Here is a 27,196-nt window from a genome sequence, read left to right on the forward strand (position 1 = left end):
GAATCACCCTCACCCTCATCATCACCACCACCACCACCACCACCATCACCACCATCACCCTCATCACCACCATCACCACCACCACCACCATCACCACAATCACCACAATCATCACCACCACCCTCACCACCAGAATCACCCTCACCACTCATCATCACCACCACCACCACCACCACCATCACCACCACCATCACCACCACCACCATCACCACCATCACCACCACCACCATCACCACTATCACCACCAGAATCACCCTCATCACCACCACCACCACCACAATCACCATCACCACCAGAATCACCAGAATCACCCTCACCCTCATCATCACCACCACCACCACCACCACCACCACCATCACCACTATCACCACCATCAGAATCACCCTCATCACCACCACCACCACCACCCTCATCACCACCACCCCCACCACAATCACCATCACCACCATCACCACCAGAATCACCCTCACCCTCATCACCACCACCACCACCACCAGAATCACCCTCATCACCACCACCACCACCATCACCACCATCACCACCATCACCCTCATCATCACCATCACCACTATCACCACCACCAGAATCACCCTCATCACCACTACCACCACCACCACCACCACCATCACCACCACCACCACCACCATCACCACCAGAATCACCCTCACCCTCATCATCACCACCAGAATCACCCTCACCACCACCACCCACCATCACCATCACCACCAGAATCACCCTCACCACCACCACCACCACCACCATCACCACCAGAATCACCCTCACCCTCATCATCACCACCCACCACCATCACCACCAGAATCACCCTCATCACCACCACCACCACCACCATCACCACCAGAATCACCCTCACCCTCATCATCACCACCAGAATCACCCTCACCACCACCACCACCATCACCATCACCACCATCACCATCACCACCAGAATCACCCTCACCCTCATCATCACCACCAGAATCACCCTCACCACCACCACCACCATCACCATCACCACCAGAATCACCCTCACCACCACCACCACCATCACCATCACCACCAGAATCACCCTCACCACCACCACCATCACCACCAGAATCACCCTCACCCTCATCATCACCACCACCACCACCATCACCATCACCACCAGAATCACCCTCATCACCACCACCTCCACTACCATCATCACTACCGACATCACCACTGTCACCACCATCACCACCAGTGTCACTACCACCATCACCTTCACCATGTGGTCACTGCCTCTCTACTAGCTAGGTTGGCAGAGTTTCTGCCAGGGTGGGTAACTGTGAATAGTGGCAGCTTCACACATCTGTCAGGGCAGTGCCCAAGCCCAGCAGTGTTATCGGTGGAGGTGATCGTCCTGGAGGCAGGGAGGACCAGTGCCTCTGCTGGTCTCATGTCATGGTCTTGGTGGGAGACACCGTGCTTTTTATATAATAAAATGTAAAAATGGAGACATCGTTTTTTATTATAGTTGATTTACAATATTGTGTCAGTTTCTGCTGTACAGCAAAGCAAACCAGTCATGCATATGTGAGTATGTGTATACACACACACACACACACACATTCTTTTTCTCACATTAGCCTCCATCATGCTCCATCACAAGTGGCCAGACAGAGCTCTCTGTGCTGTGGAGCAGGAGCCCATTGCTCATCCACTTCAAATGCAGCAGCTCGCATCTACCAACCCCACACTCCCTGAAACTTCTGATACCTGTTGACCACTTGGCTTCTAGAAAACATTTCACTTCACATTCCTGTTGGTGGTGTATAGGAATAACTTTACTCCTGAAACATCAGGAGTTACCATTTTAAGAACATCTCTGCAAATGTGGGAGGTAAAATCGTATCCTTTCAGTGTGTTTGGAATATATTCATAAATGTGTATACATTTTTGTAAAAGGTCAAGTGTGTAAAGAAAATACATGTATGTGTGCATGCATGTGTGTATATATTTATGCGCATATGTATGTCTCGATTGCAAGTCATTTAGTTACTAATAAAGTTAGACATTTTTCAGGTTAAGCAATTACATTTCTTCTTTTATGAATGGCCTCATCATGTCACTTGCCCAATTTTAAAATGAATATTGATCTTTTTCTTACTTGCTTATGGTCTTTATGTATTTTCACTTTACAATATGAGACTGCAGTGTTTTGTAGCATGCCTTTCTTAATTTAGACTGGGTAGGGAATATAATTCCATGTCATTAGTATAATGTTTATATTAATATCACAAAGATGGAACCATTATTCTCTTCCCAACTATGGTAGATTGGTTACACAAGCCAGTCAAAAAGTCCGAAGTTCTCCACCCTTCCTTGTGACTGTTCCATTTGCAGTCTGACTTTGCAAGTCCTCCAGCGATGGAGTCTTGAATCCATGCTCCCTCTAAGACTAGTTTGCCACCAGAATGAGGTTGAAGTGACAGACTTCATTGTGAGGTTCTGTGTGCTCCTGCTCTCTTGGAATCCTGCCAGTGCCATATGACCAAGCCTGGGCTGACTGGCTGGATGATGAGTGAGTCAGAATAGTGTTACCCACATGAAAAAATGTTCAACATTGCTGGTTATAAGAGAAATGCAAATCAAAACTACCATGAGATATCACCTCACACCAGTCAGAATGGCCATCATTAATAAATCCACAAATAACAAGTGCTGGAGGGGCTGTGGAGAAAAGGGAACCCTCCTGCACTGTTGGTGGGAATGTAAACTGCCACTATGGAGAACAGTTTGGAGATACCTTAGAAATCTATACATAGAACTTCCATATGACCCTGCAATCCCACTCTTGGGCATCTATCCGGACAAAACTCTACTTCAAAGAGACACGTGCACCCGCATGTTCATTGCAGCACTTTTCACAATAGCCAGGACATGGAAACAACCCAAATGTCCATTGACAGAGGATTGGATTCTGAAGAGGTGGTATATATACACAATGGAATACTACTCAGCCATCAAAAAGAATGACATAATGCCATTTGCAGCAACATGGATGGAGCTAGAGACTCTCATACTGAGTGAAATGAGCCAGAAAGACAAAGACAAATACCATAGGATATCACTTATAACTGGAATCTAATATCCAGCACAAATGAACATCTTAGAAAAGAAAATCATGGACTTGGAGAAGAGACTTGTGGCTGCCTGATGGGAGGGGAAGGGAGTGGGAGGGATCGGGAGCTTGGGCTTCTCAGACACAACTTAGAATAGATTTACAAGGAGATCCTGCTGAATAGCATTGAGAACTTTGTCTAGATACTCATGTTGCAACAGAAGAAAGGGTGGGGGAAAAATATAATTGTAATGTATACATGTAAGGATAACCTGACCCCCTTGCTGTACAGTGGGAAAATTAAAAAAAAAAAATAGTAATAGCAGCAATAACCCTAAAAAAAAAAAAAAAAGAATAGTGTTACCACCCTATTGGCTTAGCAGACAAAAGCCAATGGCCAAACTGGTAAGTGAGGTGGTACTTGACCACCAGACCCTACCAGCTAATCACAGATGTATGAGCAAGTCAGGCCCAGATTGGCTCATCCAGCCCAGATCAACAGAACCATCCAGTCATCCCCTGGAGTTGTCAGCAATAATACACAGTGGTTATTTTGAACCACTATGTGTTGGGGTCGTTTGTTATATAGTAACATATACTTCTTTCTAAGAAAGGGAGGTGGTTCAGAATCTGGAACTTCTTTTATTCTGCAAATGACTGTTACTTTATGTGTATTATATCTTTCAATGTCATTTAAATTTTATTTGTACCTTATAATAGTATGCAGGTTTTCAAAATTCACCACCAGTCATTTTATGATTTATCTCTTGTTATTCTGCATACTGATGAGTCAAGAGTAATGCTGTCTTAAAATGTTTCTGATATAGCCCCATTTATTTTTACTTGTACCATAATAGGTACAAGGTAGGAAAAAGGTATTTTCTGTTGATGTGTTTCACAACTCCACGATAACATGGGCTGTTTTTATACTGGTTAAGGTAATTATAACAACCTCAGTGTAGTCATGATTGTTCTGTTTGTTGGGTAACGTTCAGTTCCCTACAACAAAAATACAAACAGTAAATGAAAATTCCCCATTGTAAAAAATTCATTGTCTCAAGTTTAACTTGACATAGCAAAAAAAAACCTGAAGTTAAAGTAGCATCTTACCTCAGAGCTTCAAATAAACAACTGCCAGAAATCATTTTTTTTTAATGATAAAGACATACTTCCAAGAAAAATGGACTTTTATGTCATGCTGGCTAATATTTATGTTCTCAGTGTATTTAAGGCATCCGATTTTTATCCAGCTCTTATCTTTATCTATATTCAGGGTAAAATGATTTGCAGAGAACATCATATTCTCACAGGTTTGTACAGTAATCAAAATTTCTCAAGGTTCTTTGTGACCTATTTTAAATTTGATTTTAATCAAGGCCGAATGAAAAATGTGGGATTTGTAGCTTAATGCTTTCCTAGCATTTTAGTAATTTTCTTCTCTAAGATCATAAATAAATGTTAAAATTTATGTTACGTCATTAGCTTATCTACAGAGATCATTTAATTACTTTCGGATGCCTCTCTTTGGCTGGATATAATGTTCTCGGGTTGCCCATCTCTTCCCTCCTGCGAGGCACTCTTAGGTTGGGCGTTATCCAGGTTTCTTCTGACATAAACTGTTGGAACGCTGCGTGATTTTTTTCTCCTTTCTCGATAACCACTTTTCTCCCCGAACCCTCCTAAGGGTCTTCTGTCCTTAACTTTAAAAGACAAGATAAACCAACACCAATAAAACAGCTTTTGTGTAGGTGTTGCTTCCTTTCTGTTGATCTCACCTGCCTTTTCACTTACAGGATAAGTTATTCAGCTTCTCTGCAGCCTTGCATTTTACTTTGGTTTCCTCCGTGCTGGTTTCCTGTGACATCCATTATCCGTCTGTTGGCATTGGAGCTTTGCCATTTTTCTTACTTATTACCTTCCCTCTCAACTTCTGTTTGCTCTTTTACTTACTCTTCTGTGAAAAGCACACCAAGCTTGTTCTCCGCATTTTTTTTTTCCTACGTGAATTTTCTTGTTCGCTGTTTTTAATACCATCTTCTTTACACTTGGGTTGTGAGGTTGTTTTGTTTTTCCTTACAAATGTCAGGAACCACTGTATCTCTCTAGATTATCTTATCCATATGTCTGATGTGAGTTCCCCCCTGAGAAGCAGATCCTAAGCAAGGATCCAGTGCCTGTACAGTTAAGTGATGACAGCGAGTAAGCAATGAGATATTAAGTAGCTGACACACAGTGAGCAACTAAAACTAAATCCCCAATGAAAACGCTAGGACATGGTATGAAACACGTGTTCCAAATTATGCCATCCGTAGTGCGAGGAATCTGGGATATTTATACTCCACACCTGTCAGTCAGTGCTCAGGGGCTATGAGTAGGGGCAGTGTCAGTTTTCCAGGGACCACCAGCTCACCAAGCCCTGGCCATATTGGATTCCTGCAGCCTGAGGGCGTTACTCCGAAAAAGATACGGGTGTTGGTCCTTGTGGATGAAGCCAGTGTGCCTCCAACCCAGAAGCCAGAAATGATAAGCCAGGAGAGTGTTGCTTTTGGCTACAACAGATGAGAAGCAAATCACCATAACTAGATGCTGCCCTCAAAGAGCTCTGTTGACCAGGATGGGATACAAGTACAGAGGCTGGCACTTTGGAGCCCGGATTGAAATTCAATTCGCTTTGGCTACCACATGGCTGTCTGACATCTCTGAGACCGTCATTTCCCACGTGTAAGGTGGGTATTATCATATAGGGTTGCTTTGAAGGTCAAATATGATAGCACCTGGTCTCAAGTAAATCCTTAAACATAAAAATGTTATTTAAAAAAAATTCCCATGGGACTTTGCCTTTGCATGTAGCTTTGACCATATGTCTTGATTTTGTGATGTAGTTTTTTTCGTGGTGTTCTAAATAATGTGTGTTGTGTCTGTGTCTGTGTGTGTGTGTGTGAGTGCGTGTGCACACACTCCTTATCTGATGCAAGGCCATGTAAAAGAGCTTGGCCCTTATTTTGTGTTTCGATGTTTAAAGTGCTTTCTTCTTAAACACAAATCCTTTTCTGGCCCAGGGGAGCCCCGGGAGGTTCCATGGATGAGGAATTCTGCTCAAAAGAGGTTGAGGAAGCTCCCACAGGAGGAAGTAACAGAATCGGAACTGGCTCCAAGGCCCCTCTGACTTCTGTCCCATTGTGTGGCAGGCAGATAATGGCCCCCAAAGATGTCCATATAAAATATAAGCGCTGTTTTATTTTATGTGGCAAAGGGACGTAAATCTGTGAACCGGGATCTCGGATGGGAGATAATCCTGGGTCACCTGCGTGGGCCCCATCGCCGCCCGAGTGACCTCTTTAGGGGGAGGCGGAGGCGGAGGCAGAGGAGGAGCCGCGATGAGGGCGGCAGGTGTGCGCCTTGAGTGGGAGTGGAGCCAGCCCGGGAACCAGAGGGCGAGGACGGCGAGAGAGGGAGAGATGCGCAGGCGCTGTGCTGCTGCTTGGGACCCGGATGAGAGGGCCTGAGCCGCGGAGTGCAGGCGGCCTCTAGAACCTGAGACGGGCCGACAGCAGGTCTCCCCTGGAATCTCCCAAGGGGCCCAGCGCTGCCGCCGTCTTGGTCTCAGCCCCTTGGACCTTCCGACCCGCTTCCGACCTCCAGAATCGTAAGATGGTACCTTTTCCTTGAAGTCTTTCAGTTTGTCGTCATTTGTTACGACAGCCACAGGGAACGGATATGTGGTCATGGTAACAGCTTTGCACCTTCCACGACTGCTTTAAGCCGTTAGCAGTTGTTGACTCATTTTTCATGCAGGGAACTGTGCGAGGCTGGGCGGGCAGAGACCTCAGAGCTGGAGCAGTGGCGTGGACAGTGAGAAGCCTCTTCTGTGGATTCAACTAGAGGCAGGCTGAGGGTACTCCAGGAGTGGAGAGTGCGAGTTCACAAAGGGTCAGGGTGCAACTGGAGCAGAGTCATAAGAATGACCACCGGGCTGCCTCGGGAGAGAAGGGAAAAGGCTATCCTGGGTAGTGGGAACAGCATGGGCAAAGCCTTGGGAGTTCGGAGTGTAGGGTTGGACAGAGGGAGCACAGGTAGCAGCTGGGGCGCCCTCAGGTCCCCGTGGGGGATGGTAACAGATGTGACTGGGCAAGTGCCCTTCCCCCACCTCCCACGCTCCCTTCGCGCTTCTCAGTACCAGCCTGTGCTTTCCCACAAAGCACGTGTGGGCCTGTCTCAGGTGCTCTGGGTTGGGATCTGGGTCCTCTCAACAGAGATAGGGAAGCAGGTCAGCGTCGGCCCTCACTTCTCCCGGCTCTGAGCCCTAAGTGCCAGACGTCAATAAAAATAATCAAAGGAGACAAGCAGCCCTTAAACAGTTTTAAGTCCAGGGCTGGGAGGGTGCAAGGGGCTGGGGAATATTGAGATACCTGGACGAAGCCGTGTGTTTTCCCGATCAGTGCCAGGTGCTGATCCAAAGATCAGGATGGTGGTGGTTTAGTTTTCCTACCTTGAGGGGAAGGCCATATTCTCTCGCCTTTTCCGCACATCTCACCTGGTCTTCTCTCCAGAATCTGCAGGTTTCCCAGGTGAGGTCTGCACACCTTCCATCCCTGGAGCCTCCCCGGGGCTGGGTCTCAGGTTTGGTTGAGGTCACGGGCTCCGTCCTGTGAATCTTTTACACCAGAACTCAGATTCCCTTCTACTCTGCCAGTGGTTGCAAAATTCAAATAGCAAACACTTCTCTATGTAGCTCATGTAAAAAATCTGGACTAATTTGTTTTGAAAGGTGTTAGGGAACAGACACCTTTCAGTAGTGGGAAAAGGTAGCAAAGATGAGATACTGACTGGGCATGCTTGGTGTTTATTTTAGCATCCCTTGCCAGGTTTAAATAACCTAGTCAACTGGTAGGGCCTTCTGACTTTCCCCTTGGCTCTGTGCAGTATGGACAGAGCATGGTGCCCAAAGGCTGGGTGAACCAGCTCCTTAATCTCCCCCCAGTGTCATCTCACATCATTAGTTTTGGTTTATTTTTATGGCATGTACCATGTGCCAGGCTTTTTTTTTTTTTTTTTTTTGCAGTATAGTTGATTTACAATGTTGTGTTAATTTCAGGCTTTCTTTTAAATGCTTAAAGATGTTAATTCATTTGATTTTCATAATAATCCTGCATGGTAGAGACTATTGTTATCTCAGTTTAAATGATGAAAAAACTGAAAAAACTGAGGCAAAGAGAGGTTAATGAATTTCTCAAGGCCTAGGGGCAAGTTAGTGACAGAGCTAGGATTCAAACCCAGACCATTTGGTTTTGTTCTAATTCAGCCTCCTTAGGAATGAGAGTTTTGGTTGTTCTGTGATGTCTTCCTGCCTGCCCACCTCTGCTCCGGGTCAGAAGCCACGTTTCTCACGTGCCATTGTCTCTGGCCACTCCTCTACCAGCCCTGGGCTCTTGCAGAGGGTTGGGTTCTGTCTGCTTGTCTGGTCTTGGCCTTGGCAGCTTCACGAGGCCAGGAGAGAGGAGCAGGAATCACCCCCCACCACCACCATGTTCCAGGAGCCACCAGGCCCCAGGCCAGACACCCCCAGGGAAGAGCCCCAGCACCCTGGGCTGCCACCCATGGAGGTGTCCTTTGCCAGTGGCACGACCAGGCCCTTTCTTGGAAACTGACAGGGACGCCAGCGGGGAAAACGCTTAGACTTCCTGCTGTGTACACCCTGGATTGCTACCCAGACCCACCGCAGTCGCAGAATTGAGGGCAAAAATGCCCAAGTTCTTTCACCATCTGCTTTGAAGTCCCATCATTTTTCGGTGGGGCTTAAGGGATGGGCTGATCCCTCGCGGTCGTTTGCTAGTGCTCTGGACTAGGGAACTGGAACGAGGTGCTGCGGGACTGGCCTCTCTTGGTAAAGGCACATCCCTTGCGTTGACTCTATGTATGCCCTGTACAGAGAGCAGTTGGATTTTCTGAGTTCAAGATGGCAGGCGAGCAATTTCCTTCTGTTGCTTGTTCACTCAGTTAACACATAAAGACAAGCCAGGCCCTGTGCAAAGCACACAGAAACCAGAAACAAACCAGCCACAGTTCCTGCTTCATTGAGCTCACAGTCTCCTGGGGGAAAACAGATAAATGAGCAGTTGTATCCAGGATGGAGAAGTGCTTTGACAGTAGCAAAGTGGGAGAGATAGGCAGCCTACCCAGGGTTACCTGTTAGAAGCTGATGCCCGTACTGGGTCCTGGGGTGGATGGGAGTTACCTGTGCAGAGGACGATGGGAGGGATGGTTTAGGCATCAGGAATAGCATTTGTAAAGGTATGAACAAGGAGAAAACATTTCTGAGTGATGCCTAATGGGACACTTGATCATAGGATTAAGAACTTGTCAACCAAATAGATGCTCTCGTGTGAGTGAGCGATATTTGGCACTGCAGCAGCCACCTTGTGATAATGAGGCTGTGAGCCTGAGGATTAGAGCCAACTCCTATGGGATGTTTTGTAAAGAAAATAGCCTTAGGATCTAAGCAACTTTGGGGATGTTATTTTCAGCTGAAAGATATTAACTGATACAGCTGTGATAAGGATTTTTTTTTTTTTTTTTTGCTTTTTAGGGCCACAAAAAAAGTGAGACTTTTCATATTCTTTCAAAGACTTGGTGCGATTGCCCATATTAATCTTAGTCCTTCTAATAGGTAGTGGTATCTCATAGTTTTCATCTTTTTTTTTTCTTTTTAGGGCCGAAACCGAGGCATATGGAGGTTCCCAGGCTAGGGGTCGTGTTGGAGCTGTCACTGCTGGCCTACAGCCACAGCAACGCAGAATCTGAGCTGTGTCTGCGACCTACACCACAGCTTACAGCATCGCCAGATCCTTGACCCACTGAGCAAGGGCGCAGGGTTCAAACCCGCAACCTCATGGTTCCTACTTGGATTCGTTTCTGCTGCACCACAACGGGAACTCTTTTGATAAGGAATTTGACCTTTAGCTTATGACAATGGGCAGACATAAAACGTTTTGGGAGTTCCCTGGTGGCTCAGTGGGTTAAGGATGCAGCATCATCACTGCCGTGTCTCAGGTTGCTGCTGTGCCAGGCATTCAATCCCTGGTCTCATAACTTCAGCATGCTGTGGGTCTGGGCACAGGAGAAACAAAAACAGACAGAAACCCCCAAAGCAACCCAAACCAAAACCTTAGAAAAAATGTTTTAAGCAATCTGTTTTCTTTAGACATGTCATACCCATGATGGGGGGGGGGTGTTTTGTCGACGTTTCACCCTCCAGGTCTGCCCCTGCTTTATCAGTCTAAATAAATATCCATCTAAATGGAGCGATAGGTGCGGGCACGTCTCCATCCCAAACCGCTTCCTAGAACGCAAATCCTTGAGAACCGTCACCTGCTAACAGGCCACACTCAGTGCAGATATTCACAAGGAGGACAGCCGCTCTCTTCACACCCGCCCCTCGGCTTTGGAAAACTTTTCAAGTTCATCATTATTTATAAAGTTAAGACTCATGATGCAAAGGTTTCTCTTTGATGTGGGACTGTTTTCGAAGCCTCAGTGACCTATATTGCCGACGTACTCTGTACGAGGTGAGGCAGGGACCGGCTAGGGAATTACCCGTGTTTAATGAACACTAAAATTAGAATTTGACTGAAATCCACAGAAATGGCTCGACAGCAAGTTCGAGATGCCCCTGGGGAGCTGTGGGCAGCTCAAATTTACCCACAGGCGTTTTTGAAAAAATTTTTTTTTTTTTGAATCAGCATAGTTGGCTCTTTTGAGCGGGGAATGCTGCTGGCACTCAAAAGCTTCTCCCGCCCCATGCCCCAGCCCCCTGACACTGGTGCTTTGGGGACAGACAAGCGCCTCTGTGAGCCTTTGTCCCATTGGTCATGCCCCAGTGGGCACAGAGCATGGAGCCTGGCAGTGGTCCATCTTCCCTGTTGGCAGTGGTCATAGTCCTCCTGGAAAGTTCTAAGAAAAATCGTAGCCTTGAGAGCGGGTGTATGGCCAGCTGAAAGGGACCCGAGATATCCTTCTGTTCTGTGGACCCCAGGAGGGGTGCCTTGGGGTCAATTTTGGTATCCTAAAAGGTCTAATAGAACCTCTCCTTTTAATGAGAACAGAGGCATTGCGTGAATAAATGAGCTTAGTGTGGTGACCATCACCCCAAACTCAGGAATAATAAGGACAAAAAACAGCTAAGAAATGAAGTCCTGGGTGGTGGTGAGGGATGAGTCCGGAGGGGAAGCAGCCAGGAAGCAGGCACAGAACTAAATTGCAGAAGGCGGATCCTTGGTTCCGAGGTCGGTGTGCTCTGTTCTGGGGGGTCCTCAGCCCACTGTGCACACTGGCAGGGTACGAGGGGCCCTGGAATCCTGCGGGAGCATTTTCACGTACTCGTATAATCGTAAGATTTCGTTTTCTGAGTTATAAAAGAATGCTCGTAAAAGAAGAAGAAGAAGAGAGATGTCAGTGGTGATCTCCAGCTTCCCTGCCGTCTCTGCGCCCTCGGAGATGGGCGGTAACATTGAGGGCGAGATCTTCGGTAGCATCTTCTACTCTCACGTTTCTAAGTTACAGGCACATGGCTGTGCATTTTTAATAGAATATTACCCTCTTTACCTGGCATTTTGCTTTTATACTTAAAAAAATAGCATAAAAAAGATGACAATCAAAAAAACTCATCAGGAGTTCCCGTCGTGGCTCAGTGGTTACTGAATCTGACTAGGAACCGTGAAGTTGTGGGTTCGATCCCTGGCCTTGCTCAGTGAGTTAAGGATCCGGCGTTGCCGTGAACCGTGGTGTAGGTCACAGATCCCGTGTTGCTGTGACTCTGGCGTAGGCAGGTGGCTACAGCTCCGATTGGACTCCTAGCTTGGGAACCTCCATATGCCACAGGAGCGGCCCCAGAAATGGCGAAAAAAAGACAAAAAAAAAACAAAACTCATCGAAAGTGTCTTTCTTCATATGTATGTATCATCTAATTGTTCTTAATAGTTCTCTGTTAGGAATTTCTCAATTTATTCACTATCCCTCATTGGTCCATTCCTTCATCTTCTCAGAATGTAAATTTGTGACTAGTACCCTGACCCAGGGTAACTAGTCAGCTTATAAGAATCACCTGGAGATCTGAATAAACACAGATCTGGGCCCCCACTTTCAACAGTTCTGAGTCAGTAGGTGTAGGTGGGCCTGGGAATTTGCATTTCTGAAGCTCCCAGGTGCGGTACGATGCTGCTGGCTGAAAACTAGCCTTTGAGCAGCTGCCCTCTTCTAAAATCTCAGTCCACTCAGGTGTGATTTTGTCTCAGTCCACTCAGTGAATTTTGTCTCTTAATTCACTGGTTTGACCGTAACACTCCTGAAAGTTTGTCTTTCCTCTTTCCCAGCCTCAACATCCCCCCTCCCTGATTGTGGGTGCCTGGTGCCATTGTCCCATGCTTTTTTTTTTTTTTTTGTCTTTTGTCTTTTGTTGTTGTTGTTGTTGTTGTTGCTATTTCTTGGGCCGCTCCCGCGGCATATGGAGGTTCCCAGGCTAGGGGTCGAATCGGAGCTGTAGCCACCGGCCTACGCCAGAGCCACAGCAACGTGGGATCCGAGCCGCGTCTGCAACCTACACCACAGCTCACGGCAATGCTGGATCGTTAACCCACTGAGCAAGGGCAAGGACCGAACCCGCAACCTCATGGTTCCTAGTCGGATTCGTTAACCACTGCGCCACGACGGGAACGCCCATTGTCCCATGCTTTATGGTGCCCGATGTGCCCACTTCCTGTGTCAGTGTAGCTCCTAATGGTAGCAGGCATCACACTGGATTTGAATTATAACCATATCCCACGTAACAGTGATAATCCATACTCAAACCTCAGACACTGCTTGAAAATGTTAACCAGAGGCCTGGTTAGAAAATTATTTGGCATTACACATCAACTGCAAAACTTTAAGTTTCTTAAATCAAAACTGAGACTCAGTAAAACACCTATATCTGTAACAAGTTAGAATGTAAAATGCCTAAAATTTTGGCTCAGGACACGAGCCACCAAATGACGTAAATGTTATCCATCAGAGGGCTTGTCTGCAGTGAGGCTTCAGTACGCTTCTTAGCACTGGCCTCATCTGGGACCTGGGTCCCTTTTGCTGACCTCTCAGCTAGCTCTTTAAATGTCCACACGTCATTCTGACATTCTAATGATTTTATATCTGAGGTCACTCAATTCTTTATTTGCACATTGTTTTAAAATCATATTGCACTGGGTATTGTGGTTGCAAATATGTTTCCTTGATAAACGCTGGCAGAAAAGTGTGCTACTAAGAAACAGTTGCCTTCTATGAAGTTTAATTCTTAAAGGTATTCTGCTGCTAGAAAAATGTTAACAGGGAGATGCCATCTTTGGAGAAAAAAAAAAAGATTTTTTTTTTTTTTTTCTTCATCCCTGCCAGTCAGCAGCACCACCTGGAGAAATTCATCTTTCAAAGGATTCACAGGCTCCTCCCCCTAGAGATTCACATTCAGTAGGTCTGCCAATCGGGTAGTGGGGTCTTGGAATCCATCCCCAGCTTTTTCACATAAACAAACAGGTACAAGGGTCTCTGCCAATGAGATGATGAGCTCTTCCACCACAGGGATTCTTGCATATCTCCTTACCCAGGCGTCCAGAAGAAAGCAGTGTTCTAATTGAGGGGAGCTGCAATGATGCTGTGCATACAGCAGGCCTCCCTTCATGCTCATCCGAAGTGTTTGTGTGGAGCCAGCCTCTTTGAAGGCAGTCTTTGTGCACCTGCTGTAAGGAATCCCTGCAGGTCTTGTGGGTGTTGGATTGGGAAGAGTATTTTGTGCGAAACATTCCCCCCTCCTGAGCCAGCAGGTTTGTTGTTTTGCAAGAGTAAGTGTTTCTTGAAGCATCTGTGAGCCCTGAGTGAAGCCTGATCCTTGTTGTCATCATTATTGTCATCTGATTCTCATGCCCTCCTGTCCACCCTGGGGCTGGGTCAAGCTGCCTGCTTCCTAAGCTCTTGCCTGCAGTAAAGCTTCCTGCTCTTGACCTTGGGGTCCATCAGATTGCCCTTCACTCTGCCTCTCTGGCAAATTCAGGGTTGCCTCTGGGGCTCTCACCTTTCATTTTATTTTCACTTAATCCTTCGGGGGCTTCTATTTTTATCCTGTGTTTGAGGTGTCGAGACTGTTTAAGGTGAGGCCTTTGCTATGGGAGCAGCTCTCTTCCAAGGGATAGAAGCTGCTGTCCCCATGCGGCCACCCTGGAGCATTTACCTGTCCACACTGGGCGATGACAAATGTTACAAGTGTCTGAAGTCACCTGCTTTTTCTGCATCGGTCACTTCTTTTATCCATAGTTCCTTTTAAAGTGTAATTATTTTAGCTAGTATCAGTAATTTGCTTTCTAAGCCTGTAATATTCTGTCCCTACAGTAAGGCTCTCAAACTCTTTGTGATCGGAGGGTCATCTTTGCCATCTCTTTCTAACACCCAGGGCACCCAGGAGAACCAAGAGACGACTTGTTGAATGAAACCTTTGGCCCCTGACATGGCCGTGGATACATAGCAAACGAAGACAGTCATAAACAAACTTCAGGTGTTCCTGCCGTGGCGTGGTGGGATTGGGGGCACCTCTGGAGCGCTGGGATGCAGGTTCCATCCCTGGCTTGTCCCTGTGGGTTAAGGATTCAGTGTTGCCACACCTGTGGCGTAGGTCACAACTGCGTCTCGGATCTGATCCCTGGCCTGGGAACTCCGTACGTCTCAGGGCGGCCAGAGAAAAAGAAAGAAAATTGAATGGTGTATTCTTGAAAGAGTGAAAAATGTAAGTTCTTAGTTTGAGTGAAAAATGTAAGTTCTTAGTTTATCAAAGCTTTTACAAAAATGTTTGAACAAGTGAAAAAGTCTTAAAATGTAAAAAAGTGCTCCCCACCGTTTTCCAGTCTCCACATGTGAGGGCCCTCAGCTGAATTTTGTCGTTTGGCGTTCTATAGCTTTTTCTATTAGAGAAACAGGTATATAAATATACAGGCACATGTCTCTATGTGTTTTCAATGGGGTTTTTCATGTGTTGCCCGCTTACAGTGGTATGTAATCACCTCGAGAGCGTGACCTGCTCTCTGTCCAGAATGGGTTGCTGGGCGTGTCAGGGACCTGCCACTTGGACGTCTCCATGGCGATGCCACCTCACCTTCCTCCGGAGAAGTGGACAAGCCTGTTTGAGCAGAAGCCTAACCTCAGAGGGTGAGAGGGACTCGAAACGGTCCCCAGCCCCATGCTAAATGGTCGCCCACGCCTGTGTCTGCAGCCCGGTGGTGTTTTCTCCCTCCTTAAACACCCTATGCCGCCACCCCCCCTCCCCCCGCCACCAGGCTTCAGCTCTTCCTCTGCCAGGAACATCATTTCCCAGTCCTCTTAGTCTGTTAGGGTCTGGCTAACTTTCCAGATCTCAGCTTCCATGTCACCCTCCAAGCAGCCGATCCTGACTCCCCTGCGCCTCGGACTAGCCTTAGGGGCCCCTCCACTGTGTCACCATTGCGCCCTTTCTCCCCCCTCCTCAGTGTTTTATCATCCTCGGGAGCAGTTTGCCCGTTTGGTGGACAGGGAGATGCACCGTCCCTTCCCCTTCCAGGAAGGGCTTGCGGCGCGGTGGCAGGAGGTGTAGACGGCCCAGGGCAGGCTTCTTCAGGGAGAGAGCCATGTTGGCAGGGTCTGTCCCCGTCTAGTGACTGAGCCAGCTGGGGAGGCAGAGATCACCTTTTCACCCTGCTTCAGGGCAGCTCCGACAGGTGAGTCCCCTGGGTGACACAGGTGGACTGAGGCCTCAGTGGGCCTGCATCACAGCCCACTTCCTCCCTCTGCCCAATCCTGCGTCTTCTCCTTGTATTATAGGTGTTGAGCCTTAATCAGCATCCTGTCCAACCAAGTCCATCCCTCTCTTTCTAAACAACTCAGCTCCGACATTTAGTTAGTTAGTTGTCCCCCTGCCTTGGTGAGGGCCAGGGAGAGTCTCGGTCACTCCTCAATCCCCCGCACCTGTGACGCAGCAGAGGGTGAATATTTGTTGATGTACTTATTGAATGGATGAACGAACGAATGAACGAGTTTGGATGGCTCCAAAGGGAGCTCAGATGCTGGTTTCCCCCGTCCTCTGCCACCCGACCCCCTCTGCCCATCACCCCATCACCCTGCAACCTGAGCCTGCCACCCCCTCTCCCAGTGGAGAAGCCGCGGCCATTGTCTCTCTTCCCTTTTGTTCTCCATCCTTGCCTGTCCCTGGGAAGCTGGGCCGGGGTGCTGAGCAGCCGCAGCAGACAACCCCTTTTATTCCTTTTGACGGCCTCGGGGAAGTTTGATGGGGATATTTCCATAATCGATGAGGGAGCCCTGTCACCCCAAACATGGCGTCTTTAAAGAGAATAGGTTTATGCAAATTAGATATTGACGGAGTAATGATTAATTGGCCCTGAGCCTTTGTTAATATGCAATTGTAGTAACAGAGATACATTTATAATTATTTTGGTTAATTGTTCAAACAAGCACTCAGGACTTAATTGCACAGAGTAATTGAAGAGCCTGGGTAGCAGGATTATTTCTTTCCAGAGAAAAATCACAGTTGTTTAACTACTTGGGTTCCTGTGCTGAGGGCGTAGGCGGTTCTTTGAGGTCATGGTATCTCCAGAGGAGAAGGGGCAGTCGCATCTTCTTGGGTCTTCCTGTGTTTGCAGAGGGTCAGGGTTGCGGGCTTTGAATTTGGCTAGATAAAGGTTCAAAACTCCACATTGCCTCTTCCATAGCTCTGTGCTGTGGGGCAAGTTGTGCAGCAGCTCTGAGCTAGTTGCCTAATCTGCAGAATGTGAGGAATAGCAGTTAACTTAGGCAGCAGTTGGAAAGCCAAATGAGGCAGCCCTCTGCGAGGTGCCCTGTACCTTTCGGGCGCTGGGGCAGCGGTAAATTAAAGCCCAGCTGCCTGCGGAGGCCGGGAGGATGGAGGTGGGTACCTGCTGCCCCGCACCTGTGAGCACATGAAGGCGAGGCACTCGGGGGAAGGAGGGCATAAAAGGCCTGACTTCGAGAGTTTATTTAAAAACGTAGATCTGGGAACAGATTGGGTGAACACGTGCCTGCTCTGTGCTCAGCTGCACAAGGTGATGACGGCGCTTTGTGGACGAGCTGGTTGGCTGCCCACCTGAAGGTGACCTGCTTCTGAAGCTGATAATAGATTTCAACTTTCTCTCGTGTCCCTTTGTTCAAACTCCAGTCTCTCTCTCTCTCTCACTCTTGCACATGCACACACTACAAACATGGCACTGGGGAGGGGGAACTTGATGCTGTCTGATAAGGGGCAGTCCTTTCCATGGTCCCTGAGTTTCCCTCTGGCTCTTCCTGAAAGTGGACCGTCCCGGCCATGCAGGGCGAGAGGTTGCAGGATGAGCTGGTCATGGCTCTGAAATCCAGCGCGCGTGGGAGCGGAGAGGAGATGGCATGGTGTTCAGGGCATGGGCTCCACCAGTGGCTTTTCCAGTCCCGGCTTTGCACTTCAAGTCTCTGACCTTGGACAGGCTGTCTACCCTCTCTCTGCCTCAGTTGGCCCATTAGTAGTTTGGACCCCATAGGGTTGAAGCGAGATGGAAGTGGGACCCACGTGTTGAGCAGGGTGTTTATTTGGCATGGTGCCTGCCGACTGTGAGCATCCGAATGATGTGCGGTGGTGATGGTGAAGCTCAGGGTCCCCACAGAGCTCAGGGAGCCCTTCAGGAAGTGTCCGCGGTACCACCTGGGGGGACCCTTTGCTACCTCACCCCATTAACCGCAGCCGTCAACAGAGGCACCCAGAGGGGACAAATGGCAGGGCATGAGATGTTTCTTTCCTTGGTCTCCTGGCTGGTGGGCAACGATGCTTGGAGGACACCTAGTGATTTCTTTGGGACCCTCCACTCAGCATGGCTGCTCATGCTACCTTTCATCCCCTCCAGATGAACCCCCAGAGCAGAAGGAGACGGGCATAGGGAGGGCTTCACAGTAGGCAGACCACCGGAACACTGACTTGCTGATTCAGCCCCAGCACCTGCTGGGCAGTGAATGATTCTGTCTTGTGAGTGTGTCCTCTTACCTCTTTGGGTGTGAGTCTCCGTAAAGAAAGCCGCCCTGGGTGCCCCACAGGAACCGTGGGCTTGCACAGGCTCATCGCATTGGATTTCCTCATCCACCTGGGTTGGGGATTTTGATGAGCCCCACTTCGCAGGGAAGCAAGCTGAGGCTCAGAGAGGCAAAGTGTCATTTGTACTTAGGAGGCACGGATTGCCATTTCCTGGTACACTGGGGCATCCCTTTTCTTGACATCCTCTCCAGTGTAGTCACTGAGGTTTGGAATTTTGCCCTCAAAGCTTCATGGAAGACTTTTGTCCCTTTTAAGATGAAGATCTTGGTGTTAAGGTGGGGATGTGTTCAGACCCTTCTTGAAGCAGTTCCTGGTTAAGGGGCTTGTGGTTGTCAAGTGGGGTGTCTGCGCATTTAGAGCTGAATTTATTGCTGGGCTTTACCCCTCGGCCAGCTGTTTACTCTCTGAGCTTTGTTTCCTTCATCTGGAAAAGGTAACCACCAGGGTGCCTGTCTCATCAGGGTGCGGTGGGAATTAAATGCCCAAAGGCACTGGCAGGACGTGGCACGTTTTGTGGTGCAGCATTACAGCCTGATAGATCATGTTGTTATGGTTATTATTACTATTGTCATTTATTTATTGAGATCACCGAGGAAAAGTGTGGGTTACAGATGTTGAGAAGGGAGCAGGATTGGCTGGGAGACCCCTGGCTCTCCTTGGGGAAGGGCTTCTCAGGAACCGCAGGTCTGTTGCCTCAAAAGCTGACAAATTTAAAATGTACGGGGAAGGAGCCTCTGGGATAATCCAGGGTTTCTGTTAATGGTTGCTTATGTCCCACATGACAAGGGTTCAACTTGCAAAGACTACGAAGGAAATAACACACCGGAATGGCCGCTGTGTTCCTCATCCGTTGTTCGGTACAGAGACAATGAATAGTCCTTGAATGTGTGAATGAATGACGTAGTGGTCTCACGGCTCTGGGGTTTTATTCTTACAAGAATTTTGCTTTCTCTTCCACCTTACCCTCTCCTTTCTCCTCCTTCCCTGTCATGCCCCCCCCCTCGCCCCCGCAACCCTGATGCCTCATTGCAGGAGGCCAAATGCATGAGGACATTTCTGAAAACACTGCCACCTTAGCCACTTTGCTGCCACCTGCAGACTCGGATTCTGCTTAGGGTGTCATCTCATCTGCCTGGATCCCCAAGTCTGGCCTCAGGCCACTCATTCTTAGCAGCCTGTCCCCAAACACCAGGGCCCACCTCGCTGGCTGTTCCCCAGGCTTCCTAGAACCTGGGAATTTAGGAGCCTTTCTAGTCCATGATTCTCAAGCCATCTGTTTATTTCATTTTTTGCCCCCTGAGGAGGCTGCAGCTAGGAAGCAAAGAACTGCTCCCTGTAGTGGGTACGATCCAGGCATTTTGCACGCAGTGGGATTCTCCAGGCACCCAGAGGGACTGGACGGGCTGTCTTGTCACCTTTCTGTCTCTGGAAATACTTTGTCTCCAGGTCAGCTTGGTCTGACCTTGCTGTGATTGCCAGGACTTTCTGATGGCCTGGGGTCCTTTGTCACATCTGTTCACTTTCAGCCTGTCTGTGTCTTCCTACTTAAGACACATTTCTTGTCGACAATACATAGTTGGGTCTTGATTTTTTACCTGTCTGAACAAATTTGTGGCTATTTTTTTTTTTGTCTTTTTAGGGCCACACCCACAGCACATGGAAGTTCCCAGGCTAGCAGTTCAATTGGAGCTATAGCTGCGGGCCTACACCACAGCAACAGCAACATGGTATCCGAGTTGTGTCTGCAACTTACACCACAGCCCATGGCAACGCCCAGTCCTTAACCCACTGGGCGAGGCCTTGGATGGAACTCACATCCTCGTGGATACTAGTCGGGTTCGTTACCACTGAGCCATTTTGTGCCTTTTGCATGGGAGTGTTTATGCTGTTAGTATTGCAAATCATTATTGATGTAATTGGATTTAAGTCTAGTTTACTGTTTGTTTCTGTTTGTCTCCTCTTTTTTATTTTTGCTCCTCTGTACCCTCCTTTCCTAACTTTGGGTGTTTGTAAAGATATTACATTAGAATACATGTTAGAATTCCGTTATCAGCATTTTAGATGAGCCTGTTTTAGTGGTTTTATAGGCACTTGAATATACCTATCCTGAACTATGCTCAGTCTCCCTATGGTCAATATCGCCTCGGTTCCAGCAGAACGTGGAAAACCTCCAGCCGTACGGGTCTGTTTACTCCCACTCGAATCTCTATGTTGCAGTTGTACGTAAGTATTATGTCTACATGTGTCATAAACCTCAACATTTTATAATACTTGTTTTAACCCGAGTGACAGCAAAAACTGTGCAGGTCAGGAATTGACACATCGCCTGCCTTTGTAAATAAAGTTTTATTGGAACATAGCTGTGTTCCCATGTTTACATTTTGACAGTGGTTACAAGGTGTGGCAGAGACCACATGCTGCAAAGTTTGTAATTTTTTGCTATCTTCCGGCCCTTTACTGAAAATGTCTGCTGACCTCTGCTTTAACCTATCATGTGTATTATAAAGAAACTAGGGGAGGAATATCTTTTATAGCTCTTCAGATATTTATCGCATATGAAGCTCTTCTTTTTTTCTTAACTGAAATTTAAATCGCATAATGTATGATCAACTGTAATATATACAGTTGAATATATATTTGTGTTAGGCATGCGACCTGGCAATTTGACATTTATATTTATTCTAGATTAATCGCCGTGATACATCTAGTAACCACCTGTCGCCCTTCAAAGTGATTACAATATTAGTGACCGTATTCCCTAAGCTCTACATCATTGTATTACTGGACTTACTGTATTACTGGAAGTTTGTAATATATCTCACCCCACCCCACACCTCATCCCAAGTCTCCCCTGGTGACTGCCAGTTTGTATCTATAGGTCTGATTCTGTATTGTTTTGCTTGTTCATCTGTTTTATTTTTTAAATAAGTGAAATCATAGTATTTGTCTTTCTCTGTCTGACTTACTTCATTCAGCATAATGCCCTCTAGGTCCATCCATTTTGTTTCAAATGGCAAGATTCTGTTCCTTTTTTATGGCTAAGTAGTATTCCAGCATATATGTAAACAGACCGCATCTTTATCCTTTAATCTGTCGATGAACACTTAAGTTGTTTCCATATTTTGGCTCTTGTAAATAACACTACAGTGAATATAGAGGCGCATGTATCTTTGTGATTAGTGTTTTCGTCATCTTCATCTATGTACCCAGAAGTGGAATTGCTGGATTGTATGGTAGGTCTGTTGTTAATTTTTTGAGGACTCTTCGTACTGTTTTCTGTGGTAGCTGTACCAGTTTACATTCCCTCCCTCAGTGCATGAGGGTGCTCGTTGCTCCACATTCTCGCCAATACTTGCTATTTCTCACTTTTTTGATAATAGCCGTTCTGACAGACGTGGGGTGATGTTCTTGCTGTGGTTTTGGTTTCCGTCCCCCTGAGGATGAGTGATGTGGAGCATCTTTTCATGTGCCCGGCGGCCATTGGTACGTCTTTGGAAAACTGTCTATTCCAGTCGTCTGCCCATTTTTTAAGTGGGGTCGTTTGTTTTTTTGATCTTTAGAAATGTGAATTCTTTATGTATTTTGGATATCAACCCCTCAACAGATATGCTGTTTGTAAACAGCAAACAGATATGCTATTTTCCCATTCAGTGGGTTGCTCTTTCATCTGGTTGATGTTTCCTTTGCTGCACACATGCATTTCACTTCGATGTAAACTCATTAATTTTTGGCCCGATGAGACAGATTAAAAAAATAGCGCTAAGACCAATGTGAAAGATGTTCTCTGTATTGTTCTAGGAGTTTTATAGTTTCACTTCTTACATTTAATTGTCTAGTCCATTTTGCGTTTATTTTTGCCTCTGGTGTAAGAACGCAAGTGGTAGAAACCTTAGTTGAAGAACGAATGGCTGAAGCCTTTCCTCACCTGGGGAGGAACACAGACCTCCAGGTCCGGGAAGCCCAGAGAGTCCCAAAGAAGATGACCCCAAAGAGGTCTGCCCCAAGACGTGCTGTAATTAAAACTGGCAAAAGTTAAAGAGAGAATTTTAAAGGCAGCAAGCACAATGCAACTAGTCACATACAAGAGAAGCCTTACAAGGCTATCAGCTTCTCCCACCCCCCCCAGCAGAAACTTTGCAGGCCAGAAGGGAGTGGCATGGTATATTTAAAGTGCTGAAATGAAAAAAATTACAACCAAGAATACTCGACTTGGCACGGTTATCATTCAGAGTGAGGGAGAGATAAAGTGTTGCCCAGACAAGCAAAAACTGAGCTTATCACCGCATAACTGAACTTACAAGAAACAGTAAAGTGTTTTCTTTAAGCCCAGAAGAAAAGGCCAAAACTAGAAATAAGAAAATGTATAAAAGATGAACTCATCCTGATCAAGGCAAATATACAATAAAGGCAGTGGGTCAGCCACTTAAAAAGCTGGTATAAGGGTTCAGAGACAGAGGTTGTAAAATCAGCTGCAAGTACAGTGAGTAGGTAAGGGACACCTGAAGTGAAAAAAGATATAAAAGGACATCAAAACCTCAAACAGGGGGTGTAAACATGTCGCGCTTTTAGAATGAGTTTGAACTTAAGTGACTCTGAGCTTGAAACGTATGTGTATATACGTGTACATGAACCTCGTGGGAATCACAAACCAAAACCCTGTAATACATACAGAGAAAAGAAAGAAAAACTCCACAGTAAAAAATCATCAAACCACGAGGGAAGAGACTGGCAGAAGAAAGGAACAGAGGACTGTGAACAAAAGCAGAAAACAGAGGACACAGTGGCAGCGTGTGCGTGCTTGTCTTCACGTCTCGTGAGCATCTCCTGTCATTTCCCCTCAGCTCATGTCCCGTGGTCCAGACCCTTAGCAGTGCCTTCTTACAAGTGCTAGCACTCCTCCAGAATCTGTCTGTTTGGGTCCCTCTCCAAAGCCTGCCTGCAATTTTAAATGTGTTGTCACAAGTTTTCACTTGTCCACAGAAAGAGTCTTTTGTGGAGGAGTTACTTTACTCCAGTAGGACTGAGTGCAGAACTCCTAACAAGCTCGGGTAGGATGAACTCTGTGTTAGCAGCATCTCCTCTCAGGGGCTGGAAGAAGGAACGATGCACGGGTTTTTGTATATACACCCCATTGCACAGCGGGTGATAGGAGGTGGTAGGCGCACTAAATACCGTGGGTTTTCTGATACCGCATCGGTATTTGAAGGTAACTCAGGCAAGGGGATCCTATTACGCATTTCCTAAAGACAGCTAACACTTTCTTTGTGGGATGACTAAGAATCCAGGCACGATGGGGGAAACCTTGTGGGTGGATTATTTCATTGCCTCTTGCTGAAAACCCTCTGCCGTGGCTGTGATTAATGTCTTCGTTCACAGATGAGGCCCACGAGGGTCTAAGGGATGAGTGTTATGCGCAAGGTCACGCGCCCCAAAATGGAGCCAACAGTCAAACCCAAGACGCTCGAGGGCAGAACTTAGGCCCTTGGCCAGCGCTATGCTTGGTCTTCATTGAACTCTTCCTGCCTCCGGTGATCGTTCGTGGTGTGTCTGTGTCTGTGTCTGGACGGACGGTCAGCTCCATCCAGGAGTCTGTGAACTGTGAACCAGGCGCTTCTCGCCTGGAGCCCTGCACAGCCCACAGTGAGCGCCTCATCTCGCGGAACCGATGGGAACTGTCTGGGGAAAGGCAGAGGTTGGAAATAGAAAATGAGTGCAGTGTTAGAATTCGGAGATGAGGGGGGTGCGGGGTGGGGGGTGAATGCCAAACCTTGGAGTTAATGAGGCGTGGGGTGGGGAGAAGGGGTGGGCTGACGTCTGGGCAGGTGATCCTGGAGACGAATGAACGGAAGACACTCATCTGAAAGGGGCACAACTAACAGAAGACAGAAATCTGTGCCCCAGGGAGGAACGTGTTGAGTTTCAGGCACAGGATGGCGAGGCAGGCTGTCTAACAAATGCCAGGGGATGCGAACTTGCTCTTGGAGGGTTTGGAATCGGCCACCCCTCCTCCAGCGAGATGCAGGAGAAGCCACCTGGCCCCACCTCCTCTCTCGCCCAAGTTTCAGCTCCCAGTTTGGCTTCTGAGAGCAGGTGCGCAATAAATCCTTACTGAATTAAATTGAAACGTTTAAGGAGCCATTTTCTGAGCCAGGCCTCTCTCTGCTGTCAAGGAAGAATTTATTTCACGAGACCTACACTTTTGGCAGACGGGTTCTACTTCTCTTGGCTGGTCTGAAGCCATGATTTAAGATGCTGATATGGCTGCCCACTGTTGGGAAATCGGTTCTCAGTTGGGGAAGGGGTGCGGCTTAAAGGTTTGGGAAGAAGGTAATTTAAAGAAGCTCTGTAAATGATGGTTGGTTTATACCCTGGGCCTCCCAAAGTGCTCTGGCTCCTAGATCTATATGCTTGGTCCTCAGAATTCATGATTGTCTGAGAATAGTTGGCTCTTACACCAGCACAAACAACTTTGTATCATCTCTCTGCAAGAGACAGGGAGTGTTAATGCAATGGGTGTAGCATCTGGTGCACGTTTTCTTTCTTCCTCCCTGTGGATGTTGTCCATTGCAAACATCATCTTAGATATAATGAATGTTTGCTGTGCTTGGGAGCCGTGATCAGCGATCAGAAGATGTGGCTCCTGGTTGTAACTCCATGGTGTGCCTTTCCTCTTCCCATTTCATGACCAACGGCAACACCTTTCCGCCCCTGAACTTGCCTGATCTAGATGAGGTGATATCCTTTCCGAGACACCCAGAGCTAAGATGGAGTGTCCATGCCAGCGCTTCACGATCACCTGTTTCTCAAGAAGACACCTGCAGCAGCTAGAATGAGCTCTGTGATTCAGTGAATTAAGAACGAAAGGGGACGTTTTAATTTTAGTGGACGAGTGCCGTGTGGCTTCTGGGAAGCCAAGTACTCAATCTCTCCGCCTGCAAATTCCAGTTCTTGTCCCCAGTTTCAGTGGCTGTGAGAGCCAGACCATCCTTGCCGGGAAGGCATCTGTGAACCAGCTTACTTCTCCAGTGGGGACCAGGGAAGCAGAGGGCAGAGAGACCCCTTAGGTGCTGGTTTGGTCCGTGTGTCTCTTGGCCAAGTGCTCAGAGTGCTGTTAAGTCTTTCCAGCTCTAGTACTTGGTCTGGATACATTGTAACCTTATCAAGTTATAACTTTCCTCATTGGTTTCATGAGCTGGACTGTGAGATCCTCCCAGGTATAATTACCTGAGAAGTGGACTCTGTCTGCTTAGTTATGTAGGGCTCTCTACTAACCCCAGACGGAGGTGTGAAAGATGGAACATTTCCAAGACGCAGACACTTAGGTCAATTGGAGAGTTGGTTTTACCTTTTTTATGAGTGACTGCTGAAGTTATCAGTGAAGTAAGATGTTTCCTTTAATTCAGCTTGAATACTTTTGTGTGGAGTTAAGACAGTCTTATTTTGAGTGTGATCGTCTCTTTCTGTTCAGTTTTACGTCGAAGCCCCTTCAGAAGGCGTTTTTCTCCTTTTGATGCGTCTTCTTACATGCTGCTTGTGTGTGTCACGGCAGTGGGTAACCCAGAAATATTAATGGCTGTAAACATGGAAAACGGGGACTTCCCCTGTGGCTCAGTGGGTAATGAACTCAACTAGTATCCATGAGGATGGGGGCTTGATCCCTGGCCTCCCTTAGTGGGTTAAGGATCGGCGTTGCCATGAGCTGTGTGGTATAGGTTGCAGATGCAGCTTGGATATGGCATTGCTGTGGCTGTGGTGGAGCTGCAGCTCTGATTCAGCTCCTAGCCTGGAAACTTCTGTTTGCCGCAGGTGCAGCCCTAAAAAAAAAAAAAAGAAGAAAGAAAGAAAGAAATTCGAAATCGAATCACAGTTCCCTGATCTAGTGGTTAAGGATTCAGTGTTGTCACTGCTATAGCTCATCGTTGGCCTGGGAACTTTTGCACGCCATGGGTGTGGCCAAAAAGAATAAAAATGAAATTAAAGAAAGGGAAATCAATTAGCCTACTCCCTGAATCATCATTATTTCATTTTTTTTTATATTCCTGGGTAATTTACACAGGTAAGATGATACTAAACATAGTCTTTTCTGTTTTATTTGTACTTCTGCATTTTCCTCTGTGGTGCCACAAAATCATTGTAATGACTCTTTAGTATTTCATCCTGTTGCTTAACAAATATTTATTAAAATTGCCCCCCAATATTGCACATTTATGTCGTTTTCAAAGATTTGGGAGAAAATCCTCATTAAGTATCTGCATGGATATTCTTTCCTTTTCTTTTCTTTTCTTTTCTTTTCTTTTCTTTTCTTTTCTTTTCTTTTCTTTTCTTTTCTTTTCTTTTCTTTTCTTTTCTTTTCTTTTCTTTTCTTTTCTTTTCTTTTCTTTTCTTTTCTTTCTGTTGAGTTGTATCCTCAGATAAAATTCACAGAAGCAGGGCAGTTACCTGAAGACTGTTTTCCTGAATCTTGTTACATGTTATAATGCTTTCCAACGGGTTTGTGCCAGTTTACAGCGAAAGAATGGATATAGGGCTTACCGAAAACTCGTTAGGATTTGATGTTACAATTTGTAAAAATTGAGGTTTGGGAGAGTATGTCACGTTTGCTTATTTTTTATGTATTTGATTTCTCTCCAAGCTTTTGATCTTCTTCCTGGTTGTTCCCAACCTAATTAAAGGCAGTGTCTATTGGCTTTAGAGCAGGCACAGTCATTTTTTTTAGTGCTAAGATGATTTCCTGTAGCTTCTCCTTTTATGAGCCAAACACAAAAGAGAGGGAATGAGTTATTTAGCAACATGATAACCTGGGGTTATCTTTACCCAAACAGGAAAAAAAAAAAAAAAGTTGTGCTTAATTATTTATTTCTCACATTGGAGACCCCAGCTCTGTTATCTGTCATTAATCCAGTGGAAACATTTTCAGCCTTCCTGCTATTGGACCCTCAGCAACACCTGACTCTGGACCAGTCTCTCCTTGCAACAATGTC

General features: G+C 46.8%; 1 long non-coding RNA gene across 2 annotated transcripts in view; it reads left to right on the plus strand.

Annotated features, from left to right (window-relative positions):
• The window catches only part of LOC125133066 (uncharacterized), a 351,736-nt gene that overhangs the window by 145,647 nt on the left and 178,893 nt on the right, over positions 1-27,196 (plus strand). The gene's annotated exons all lie outside the window — the stretch shown is intronic.

Source organism: Phacochoerus africanus, chromosome 8, assembly GCF_016906955.1.
Source record: "Phacochoerus africanus isolate WHEZ1 chromosome 8, ROS_Pafr_v1, whole genome shotgun sequence".
NCBI classification, from domain to species: Eukaryota; Metazoa; Chordata; class Mammalia; order Artiodactyla; family Suidae; genus Phacochoerus; species Phacochoerus africanus.